Genomic DNA, 12,316 nt, shown 5'->3' on the forward strand with positions numbered 1-12,316 from the left:
GCAAAACCCTACAAACTGCCTGATTGGGCTTTGGTGAGGAGAAGTCGGACGGCTCCAGCAGGGGAAACCCAGCGGCACGCTGCCGTAGCTGGACGCCGCAGTACATCATCACACCACGCAGTGGATATATAAGCTCCGGCAGGGGGAAGCCTGACGGCTACAAAAGAGAAGACTCCTGAGGCACACAGCCGCGGCTTGGGGTCTCACAGGTGGACACGCTACGTCCCGTGAGTAGAGCGGTATCAGTGAAGAAATAACGACTGCTAGCTACGGCTGCCTTTGGAAGGAAGATACCGACACCATACTCGGGCTGCGGTGAGGTGAGACATAGTTCTCTAAATTGACAATCATTCCTCAGGTGTTAGACACATTATCATCTGTGTGTCATTGGATAGGAGTCTATTCCCCTTGGGGAAAATTAAGTCTGGTCATATATATCCATCTATAGTTCCACAGTCTGAATAAAATCTTGGATTAAGGGGGAACTTTGCAGTGGCACTTTTATTTGAAAAACGGTTTTAACCTATGAAATTCAAGCGGTACTAATACTTACACCTTGTGGATAAAGAATCTGGAATATATTGATGCGGGACATTAAGTTGTATTCCAGCCACTAAGTGGAAATATAAGGAATCCTGAAGCCAAATATGCAAACAAGTGGCAGCTGGTGATAAGTACAAAAATTTGGGACTGACTTGTGCTTCTATTTAATGATAGGTTTTTCTTTGTGTGTAGTAATATTTATTATACTGTTACAAAAGCTTCTTAGCAGGTTTATGCATATATTGATGCTAGAATTGAATTTTATATATTTTTTAATATGGAATAAAAATCGTTTAAAATCTTTGGCCCTCATTCCGAGTTGTTCGCTCGGTAAAAATCTTCGCATCGCAGCGATTTTCCGCTTAATGCGCATGCGCAATGTTCGCACTGCGACTGCGCCAAGTAAATTTGCTATGCACTTAGTAATTTTACTCACGGCTTTTTCATCGTTCTGGCGATAGTAATGTGATTGACAGGAAATGGGTGTTACTGGGCGGAAACAGGCCGTTTCATGGGCGTGTGGGAAAAAACGCTACCGTTTCCGGAAAAAACGCAGGAGTGGCCGGAGAAACGGAGGAGTGTCTGGGCGAACGCTGGGTGTGTTTGTGACGTCAAACCAGGAACGACAAGCACTGAACTGATCGCAGATGCCGAGTAAGTCTGGAGCTACTCAGAAACTGCTACGAGGTGTGTAATCGCAATATTGCGAATACATCGTTCGCAATTTTAAGATGCTAAGATTCACTCCCAGTAGGCGGCGGTTTAGCATGAGCAAATCTGCTAAAATCCGCTTGCGAGCGAACAACTCGGAATGACCTCCTTTATGCGCTCTCTCACATAAGTGATTGTTTGGTGTAGAATTTGGTAGTACTTCAGAATACTAAATGGGAGCTGCACTTAGATTTTGAGCAGTGTGATCAGCTGAGTAAATTGGATGCTGTATAGAAATTAACTAATATTCTGTTTTCAATACATCTGCGCCTGAATTTATATCTACGCACGGACGCAGGGGGAACCACAATTAAGTTGCCCTGTGCGCCCGTGCGTCTGTATATCTGTATTGTTGTATCTGTAATGGATGCAGGGTGTGCAGTGCACACGGGCCACTGACTCAAGTGGGACCAGGGCCGCCTGGAACAATCAGGCGATCAGGTGATCAAGCTCCCAGAGCGAAACGTACGTCAACTTCCGGTCCCGGCGCCCGAACTTCCGGTCGCACGGACCGCGGACATCGGCTCCACAGCTCGAACTCTCCCTGGCTGGAAACCTCTACCCACACTTGCGGGACACCTTAGATCTCACACTGCCCACCAATGCATGCAGGCATTAAGGCATTAAGGTTTGAACCGCACACCCAGTGAGGTACATTATTACAATTGTATTATAATCGGATTTCCAATTTCCACCAAGGGGGGCTCTTATATAGGCACAGCACAATTATTCTTCCACCGTGCCCTAACAACTCAGAGACACAGTGGGGGGTAATATTTACCCTTTATATAGATTAATTATTGGCATGTAGCTGCAAATATCAGAAGTGCCTATTTCAAGGGGTTATTTGCTCTACCCCTCTTTTTTCAAATTAATTTTTATTGTTATGATATTTTGATACTTAGTGCAACATACATCATTTGTCATTTTTTGAGAAACGTTTTCTACTTTTCCTTATGTTAATTTGAATATATAGTTGTAATATGATGTGATATCTAACCATAGGAATATTCAGTAGAGGTACCAACCCTTAGGGGCAATTACTGGTAGGATTCCCATATGGGGGTAACAGACACCCATTAGAATACGGTGTATTTTTTCACTGCACAGTATCACTCATATCTCCCTTTTTTTGGGGGGGTAGTCCCTGTCAGACCATCTCAATTATTATATTTGCCTGAAATAACCACACACTGGAATTGATTGCACAAACTGGAGATTTACTCACCTACGGTCAAACCGCACTGAGTATGCCCAACCTCGTCTGATCTTGGAAGCCATACACTGCAGGGCCTGGTCAGTACCCGGTTGGGAGACCACCAGGGAATACTAGGTACCGTAGGTATTTTATTCTCATCCTTTTGAGCCTTTCCAGCTCTCTGTGCACCCCCAGGCATTTTGTTTAACTTGGATACTCTGACATGGGATAGCTGAACCCTATGGAGCATATTTACTCCCATTAACACTTTTTCAATCCAGAAACAAATTAATTTTTGATAACAAAGGGAGTAAACATATTTTCGCCTTTCCATTTTTTTCGCCTTTAATTTGTAAAAAATTATCCATATTTGCCTCCTCCCTTTTAGTAAGTATATCTCAATAAAGGTTAAGTATTAATTCACTCATATTTTTATAATTCATCACATATTTTTCTAAGTGTGCCCTGGAAAAGGCATATAGCAGCTCTTTGTCTTTTGCTCTTTTCTTAAGACCACATTTCCCGCCTGGAACAATGCCTGAGTTGGCGGCCTCCATATTTTTGGGTAAATAAATATAGTCTTGGCGCCGTATTTCCGACGATATTGAAATATGGTGCCTACACAGAAGATACCAGATTCTGGGGGTCATTCCGAGTTGATCGTAGCTGTGCTAAGTTTATCACAGCTATGATCGTTAACTCAGACATGTGGGGGGACGCCCAGCACAGGGCTAGTCCGCCCCGCATGTCAGTGCCGGTCTTCCATGCACAAATACAAAAGCATCGCACCCCCTAAACGGCGGCTTAACGCCACCGTTCAGCCCCCTCCCACCTAGCGACCGCCTCTGTCTCAGAGGTGATCGCTAGGTAACGAAAGCTGCCATGTCCCGGCGCCGGTGCATGCGCAGTTCCGACCTGATCGATGCGCTGCGACAAACTGACCCCCTCTCTGTCTCTTCTATCGCAACACAATGTCGGAGTCTAAGGCACCGTAGGGATTAGGGGGTCCGCGCGGTATCTGCACACGGGCCCCCTACTCTCTTAAACCGTCCCTGCAATAGGTTATTATGGTGAAACTTGGAAAAGTGGGCCTGAGTCAAACATGGCCGCGGAAGCCATCTTTCTAGCTTATACTTATAAGAGAATCCGCAAAGATCCGTGCGTCTGTGTATATTAGCCTTCCATGCCCGCTGTTTTTACGTCTGCAGCCATTAAATCAGGGCTTACTCCCACCCCATGCTGTTGTCGATTTATTGGCGCATACACCATATGCTGAGATCCGTTCGCATTACCATTTGCATCAGAATCAAGCCTGTTGGGTGCTGCTCATTACAAGATTTCCCACGCACTCTTATGTGTTTATCATATTTGACGGCTACCAGGAGTTTTGAAAGTGGGATTATTCACGTCAGGTAACACATAGCAGGGGGCCACCAGCACAGGAAATGGAGGTTATGCCACACTCCTGGCATAGTAGGTGATTGCTATATTTTTTATTCATTTGAAAAGGGCGGGCATGGGTAATGTGTCATGTAGTTTGACAGGAACAATCGTTAGACAAGTGTTATGTTCCCATCTACATTTTCTATGCTTAGATAGGTGTCATATATAGCCACTAAGCCAGATTTCTGTGTGTGGGTTGGGAGATTCTGGAATGTATACTGTCTGTGCGTCATTTGTGGGCACAGATCTATTAAGGGAGGAGGACGCACTAGATTTTCATAGAATTCGTGAATAATAAATGATGCAAGCTGGGGTTACTATCACCACTCAGAGGCCTATTCATTTTCACTAATGGACCTGTTACACGTCTGATACCACTAGTTTCCACATGTCTTAAGTAACGGGTCAATAATTTTCAGGGCCCCTATGGAGCCGACCTAGCATTCAGCAGCTTCTGAAAGATAATAGTTTTCGGAGTTTGCCTACGGGAACTAGCGCCATCCTAGGATGCCGTCGATTCCCGGAGCCATCTCCCACAATGCCAGCAGCCACCTCACTCACCTGCGGTTTCCTCTGTCATTGGGGGGGAAAAACCCTGCAACACCAGGGTGCTTGCAATCCAGCGAATGACTAGTCCAAAATACTAATATAAAAATTAGAGCTGTGTAGCAGCATTTTTCGTGTTTCGGTTTTGGATCTTGATCCCTGCTCGTGTTTTGGATCTGGATTGGTTTTGCCAAAACCACCCTTTCGGGTTTTAGTTTTGGTTTTGGATATGGATGATTTTTGAAAAAAATTAAAAACAGCTAAAATCACAGAATTTGGGGGTAATTTTGATCCTACGGTATTATTAACCTCAATAACATTCATTTCCACTCATTTCCAGTCTATTCTGAACACCTCACACCTCATAATATTGTTTTCAGGCCAAAAGGTTGCACCAAGGTAGCTGGATGACTTTGCTACAGTAAGTGACACAAGTGTGTGGCACAAACACCTGGCCCATCTAGGAGTGGCACTGCAGTGTCAGACAGAATGGCAGATTTAAAAACTAGGCCCCAAACAGCACATCATGCAAAAAAGAAAAAGAGGTGCAATGAGGTAGCTGGATGACTTTGCTAATCGACCCAAGTGTGCGGCACAAACACCTGACCCATCTAGGAGTGGCACTGCAGTGTCAGACGGGATGGCAGATTTAAAAACTAGGCCCTTAACAGCACATCATGCAAAGAAAAAAAGAGGTGCATCGAGGTTGCTGGATGGCTAAGCTAAGCGACACAAGTGTGCGGCACAAACACCTGGCCCATCTAAGAGTGGCACTGCAGTGGCAGACAGGATAGCAGATTTAAAAAATAGGCCCCAAACAGCACATGATGCAAAGAAAAAAAAAGTGCACCGAGGTTGCTGGATGGTTAAGCTAAGCATGAGAAGCTTAGCCACCAGTCATAAACATAGGCCAAGGCCTTAGCCTTTCCTTGCCACATTGTGTAGTGAATACCATATTGCCAATTTTAAGTTTCTCATCAGATAATTTCTTTTTTTTCTGATTATTAATTTTTGCTTCTTGGATTTTACGCGCCCTCTATGACATTGGGCATCGGCCTTAGCAGACGACGTTGATGGAATTGCATTGTCAATGTCATGACTGGTGGCAGCAGCAGCTTCAGCACTAGTACTAGGAACTGGAAGTGGTTCCTAATCTTCCACTATTATTTCCTCAAAATTGTTGTTCTCCATTTCACAGGAGAGCACCCCTTTATTATTACAGCACACAGAACAGTGCCCCTGTATTCATACAGTATACAGGACCAGTTTAATGGTATTTTAACAGCAGCAGGACCCCTGAATATATACAACATACAGGGCCAATGTAATGTTAATAAAACATCAGCACCCCTATATTTCACAGCATGCAGGAACAGTGTGCTTTTAATTTTTAATTGCACCCAAACTTTTATAGCAGACAGGGCCAGTGTAATGTTACTAAGACATCAGCACCCCTATATTTCACAGCATACAGGAACAGTGTACTGTTATTAAGACATCAGCACCCCTATATTTCACAGCATACAGGAACAGTGTGCTTTCAGTTTTTAACTGCACCCAAACTTTTATAGCCGACAGTGCCAGTGTAATGTTATTAAGACATCAGCACCCCTATATTTCACAGCATACAGGAACAGTGTGCTTTTAATTTTTAATTGCACCCAAACTTTTATAGCAGACAGGCCCAGTGTAATATTATTAAGATATCAGCACCCCTATATTTCACAGTGCCCCTGCCCCCTGTACAACACAGTGACAGCCAGGACAGCAACACACATGTACAGCTGCAGCACCCCTAACAGCACATGAAACACCAGTGACAGCCAGGACAGCACCCCTAACACAGCACATATACACCACAGTGACTGCAGCAGCACCCCAACAGAGCACACACTAACCCCACGCCACCACCCACAGAGAGACAGAGGGCTGTCTCCCTCACTCTCCAAGTCCGGAGTGAAAATGGCGGTGACGCGCGGCTGTTTATATGGGATCCAAAGCCTGCGAGAATCTGACAGCGGGATGATGACGTTTTGCCTCGTTCTGGTTTCTGAGTCTGGCGGGAAGTCCCGAGCTGGACTCGGATCTGGGCTCGGGACGTGAAGTTCAGGGGGTTCGCTCATCCCTAATTAAAATACGTAAATAAAACCTGCAGTACCAATCATGACCAGCAGAGCCCAAATTTGAGGGGTCTACTTATCAAAGATAAAATCCCTAAAACTGTTCTATCTCCCTATTTACGAAGCACAGCAGGATGAACAACGCCAGTAGGGGACATCGCGTGGGCTCTTTTGTAAAAGCATGGGGGAAGCTACAGTATATACGGTATATCTATGAATGGCATCTGCGGTACCTGTACCATCAGCTGCTTCTCTATGTAGTTGCCATCCCAGGATGGCGTCAGCAGATGCTGTACAAAGAAGAAATGCTTTATTGTTCAAATTATTTATTGTTCAAATTATTTAATTATTTCTTCTATTAAAAAAAAACAACTACATTTTATTTCTTTTACATTTTGTAAGTTTTTTATTTATAACAAATTTGCGCTTGGAAACCTGACTCGGGATAACATAGCAGCATTAGGTGGTGAGAGTAGGCGGCAGTGCGGTAAGTCTATGCTCACTGCTTTTTTTTTTTTTAATAGTAAATAGACCTCTGAGGTAGAGAACATTAACATGACTGACCACAGGACATACTAACAGCGTGAGCTAACAGCAATATGATAATGTCGCCTAGGAGTGGGCTATTTACTTACAAAGGGCGCTTGTAACAAAGGGGAAGTGATACTTCTGCTTTCAAAGTGAATATTATGATTGAAGCTAAAAAGCAGGCTTGTAAAATCTGCCCTGTGGGAATGTGTCCCCCTGCCTCTCCCCAGTGACGGGCAGTGTGTGGGACCAAATCTGAGAGACAAAAAGGCCAATTTACCAGTAATCGCACATGGAGGTGCGATCTGGGCACAATGGGCAGAGCCGGCCTTAGGCATAGGCAAATTAGGCAAATGTCTAGGGCATTTGGTATGCTTAGGGGCACCAGCAGCTTCTGCTGATTAAAATGATATGCAGCATGCCTATATTCTGTGTGACTGCGGCTGTATCTGCATACGAAATGCTGCGTTGCAGTGTATTCCTGGAAATCACTGTAATGTAGCATTTCGTATGCAGATACAGCCACAGTCGCACACAGAATAAAGGCATACTGCATATCATTTTAATCAGCAGAAACTGCTTGTGCATCCTAGCCACATAGTAATGCAAATAATGTGATGCATTTTCATAAACAAAAGGCGCCTGACGTTAGCAGAGCTGCCAGCTGACTCATGCCAGGCATCTCCTGCAGAACTAGCGGTGGTGCTAGGGGGCACCAGCCAAAATCTTGCCTAGGGCATCATATTGGTTAGGGCCGGCTCTGACAATGGGGGTCATTCGGAGTTGCTGCCCACGGGGGAGTGTGTTTTCGCTTTGCAAGTGTGCGAACGCATGTACAGCCGAGCGGGATGAAAACATTTTTTGCAGTTCCTGAGTAGCTCTGGACTTACTCAGTCCTTACGATCTCTTCAGTCTTTTTGGTCCCGGAATTGACGTCAGACACCCGCCCTGCAAACGTCTAGACACGCCTGCGTTTTTCCAAACACTCCCTGAAAACGGTCAGTTGACACCCATAAATGCCCTCTTTCTGTCAATCTCCTTGCTATCGGATGTGCGAATGGATTCTTCGTTAAATCCATCGTCCAGCAATGATCCGCTTTGTACCCATACGACGCGCGTGCGCATTGCGGTGCATACACATTAGCAGTAGTAACCTGTTTGCTGCGCTGCGAAAAATGGCAGCGAGCGATCAACTCGGAATGACCCCCAATATTAGCGCCCAAAATCACATTGCAATATGTGATCACTTTGGCCAGATGCATGATCCATCCAGGGCCTGCAGGATCCCTATGATGTGCTCAGTGAGCTGCCGGGGCTTCTGCACGTGCATAGCGGCCATTTTAGTTCCAGGGGAACCCTCCGGAACTACAAATGCGAATTGTAGCCCACAGGCTACAGTGGGCTTCCGCCATCTTCAGATAGCAGTAGCTTCACATCCCTCCTACATACATTCAGTGCATACTTAATATTTGCAGATTCTTCCACCCTCAGTGACAGTGGCCTTGGCCTCCAGTGACATTGGGTGCTCCTCCAATGATAGTGACCAACCACACTGTGAAACTGGGACACTCGGGCATCACAAAAACTTTTCAGGACGCCGGGGCACATATCCCAATTCCCAGGGAAAAGGAGGGTGAGGGGGGGTGGGTACTATTTACTTAGGCCCGGGTCTCTTTTGGGTGCCCATGCCAACTACTTCCCAGTGCCATGCATGGTATTTCCGAGTAATTGTTTCCGGAGAGGGAGTTGTGTCCACGCCTCCCAGATTTGGTCATGTCCCCTTCATTACTCAGGCCCTGTAGCTGTCTCAACAGCCCTACCAATTTCAGTATGGTCCCAGTACAGTATATAAAGTTACCCTGTTGCAGATGGTTCACTATCTCGAACCTACCCTCTCTTGCAGGACATATAACAGCCTCTTGCTCAATTTTTTAATGTTCTCATCCCTCATACTTTTCCTCAGCTCATTTCCGAGCCTTCCCCTGAACCACACAAATAATAGCTGCAACACTTACATTGTAATTTCACTTATGTTGTAATTTCACTTACGCATTTTTTAATGTTGTAGTGACAATAAAACAATTTGAATTTTGTTTCATTGATAATTCTCCTCATCTGCTTGTTGAGCCTTTTCCACAGATGATTGCTGAACCTTTTCTGTAACCCTTCTCATGGCCTTCTTCATACCCCCCTGTCTGAGCATTCTCACCAGACCCTCACTGGACCTTCTCCACAGCCCCATGTTGAGCTGTCTGATCTCACTTCTGAGCTGTTGCAGGGTGTTGTTGCTGATATCTATTGAAATTGTGAACCGTCACAAGCTGTCTCTTAACTGAGTGTTACTATGCCTGACTAATTAAACTCAATAACATTGCGTGTCTGAGTAAATATTCACCAACTTAAAGGTCAGACTGTCTAGACAACAGGTGCATGTTGTTTACTTGGCTCTATAAAAGGATCTGCTCATGTCCAAGCCTATCACAGTGTTATTGGAGCATTACAGTGCTGTACAGCTATACGGTACTTAGCTCAGTAGAGATTTATACCTTATCATATTGACTACTGTTTATCTTCTATCACCTGTATCCTGTTATCTTCAATAGAAACCTACTCTGGTTTGGAGTTAATGTGTGGACTAACCTTCTTGCTCACATCTGCTACGCACATATCAACTTGTAGGCATCTGCCAATAGTTGTCACATACCTTTTGACCAGTGTTGAGGTTAATGGAATTAGCAGGTTGCAAACTATTGCCGCAAGGCATGCAACCATCACACAGATGAGGCTTTCCTCAACTGTCAGCTCATTACAATCATTGGCATATAATGATTGTTTTGGCAAACAGACATTTTCTGTCTCAGTTTCATGGGCATAATAAATTCACACTGTTTCCATGGATCCACCATTTAGTCCACTAGAGCAGGGGTTCTCAAACTCGGTTCTCAGGACCCCACACGGTGCATGTTTTGCAGATAACCCAGCAGCTGCACAGGTTTATTAATTACTCACTGACACATTTTAAAAGGTCCGCAGGTGGAGCTAATTATCTCACTTGTGATTCTGTGAGGAGACCTGCAAAACATGCACTGTGTGGGGTAATGAGGACCGAGTTTGAGAACCTGTGCACTAGAGCATCCTATTGGCTATCTCAGTACACTCACTCTTCAGAGCCAGGCTGACTCTGTAAGTTAGCTGTGACCTGCTTTGTCTGTTACAGCTGCTTCGACAAGTTCTCAACAACTTGTACATGTCTCTATGCTGCTGGCTTGTGTGCTCACACTACATCAACAGTCATGTCCTTCATGTCATCACTCCATTGCTTGCTGAGTTTTTCAAAATCACCCTTAAGCTACAGGGCCGGTTCTAGCCCTTGTGTCGCCCCGGCCGAAAATAGGGGCGTGGCTTCATAAAGGGGCATGGTCAGTTATGCCCCCTGTAGAGATGTGCCCCGTTTGTGCCCCCAGTACAGTTGTGCCCCGTTTGTGCCCCCAGTGGTATTTCCCCCAGGACAGTTGTGCCCCATTTGTGCCCCCAGTGGTATTGCCCCAGTACAGTTGTGTCCCCCGTTTGTGCCCCCAGTGGTATTTCCCCCAGGATAGTTGTGCCCCCAGTGGTATTGCCCCCAGTACAGTTGTGCCCCCTAGTTGCGCTGCTTACATAAACATACATAAAAAAATAATAATTAATACTCCTCATCCCAGCTCCTGATTCCCGACCGCTGCTGCCCTCTGTCTCCGTCTCCCGGCGCCGCTCCTCTGATCTATGGGAGAGACGTCATGACGTCTCTCCCATAGCACCGCATAGACACTAGAGGTCAATCATGACCCCTAGTGTCTATGTGCCGTTCCACAATGCCGTGCGGTGCATGATGACGTCATTGTGCACAGCAGTGACAGCCAGCACCGTGGGGCACCACCAGTAGCGGATCTTGCCACAGCGGCGCCCTCCGGAAGGCGGCACCCCGGGCAAAAAGCCTGTGTGCCCGTAGCAAGATCCGCTACTGTTAAGCTACAATGCCTCCTTCCAGAAGCACACCATGGCTACTGCTTCAGTGTCCTTATCAAAAACCTCTACACTGCTGGAAATATGTGTGCACAAGCATGACATGAGGATGTAACTGCAAACAGCCCAGTTAGGTAACCAATTTAGTGGTTTTAATGAAGATAAAGCAGGTACAGTTGTACTCACTGTTACACATACTGGAAAATGGAGCAGGGTATCATACAAGTCCCAAGTCCCTTTTAAATGTCCCTAATCCAGTCCACAAGCGGCGGAGTAGGTGGCTTATATATCCAGGGGCTCATGGGACATGTACTTCATATTACTGTATAGAAGCCACCTGTGCCCGCCGCTTGTGGATTTGATTAGGGGCATTTAAAAGGGACTTGGGACTATGGTCGGACATACACCTGGGACACTTTGCCTTGAAAAAGATCCGATTTGTGGGTCGAAACGCGCTTGCCTGTTGTGGGAGGAACGGCGGTGACTGCTTTGGAGGACCTGGCCGATGATGATCATAGCATGCTGCTTGCCCGGGTTTAACATCATACATGCTTATAAAAACTGTCCGTTGACAGTTCTCACCTCAGCCGGTAATTTTTGTAGCTGGAACACTTCCCATATTGCGGATGTCCATTATTTTATGCACTTGTGTTTGCAATATATGTTTGAATATTAAAACAATACTTCACTATATGCAAACTTCTCTTCTTCCTTTTGGGGATCAACGTATGAGAAATTGAACTACAAGGGATACCATTAAGCATAAGGGGCGGGATGTACTAAGCGGAAAATGCGGTAAACCCCCTGTTTACCGCATTTTCCTAAAGTACTGTCCCCTGGCCGGCAGGGCAGCGATGCGGAGGGGTTAGACAGCTTTTGCTGGCGATAGCGCACAGAAGCCTAGGGGCTTCTCTCCGCAGCGCTGTGTGATGGATCCGATTGGATCCATCCCAGCATGCCCCACGGCTGGGCCCGTCACCCTGTGCATGCGCAGACTGACTTCCGGGGCCGAATCCCAGAAGTCAGGGAGCCGCTGCGCATCGTGGTGGACAGCTCTTATCGGAAGAGCTGTCCTCCGCAATGCTGATGGCATATGTAAGTACATATGCCATCAGCATCGGGGCACTGGGCGGTGATGGGCGGCGATGTACATTAGTACATCCCGCCCATGGTGAACTGATTCATTGCCTTGTATTATATACAGTAGTGCTCACTTGTGTATTTT

General features: G+C 45.9%; 1 pseudogene; it reads left to right on the plus strand.

Moving 5' to 3' along the window:
* Positions 1-2,480: 2,480 nt before the first annotated feature.
* Positions 2,481-2,599, plus strand: LOC134948552 (5S ribosomal RNA; annotated as a pseudogene).
* Positions 2,600-12,316: the final 9,717 nt, after the last annotated feature.

Source organism: Pseudophryne corroboree, chromosome 1 (assembly GCF_028390025.1).
Source record: "Pseudophryne corroboree isolate aPseCor3 chromosome 1, aPseCor3.hap2, whole genome shotgun sequence".
NCBI classification, from domain to species: domain Eukaryota; kingdom Metazoa; phylum Chordata; class Amphibia; order Anura; family Myobatrachidae; genus Pseudophryne; species Pseudophryne corroboree.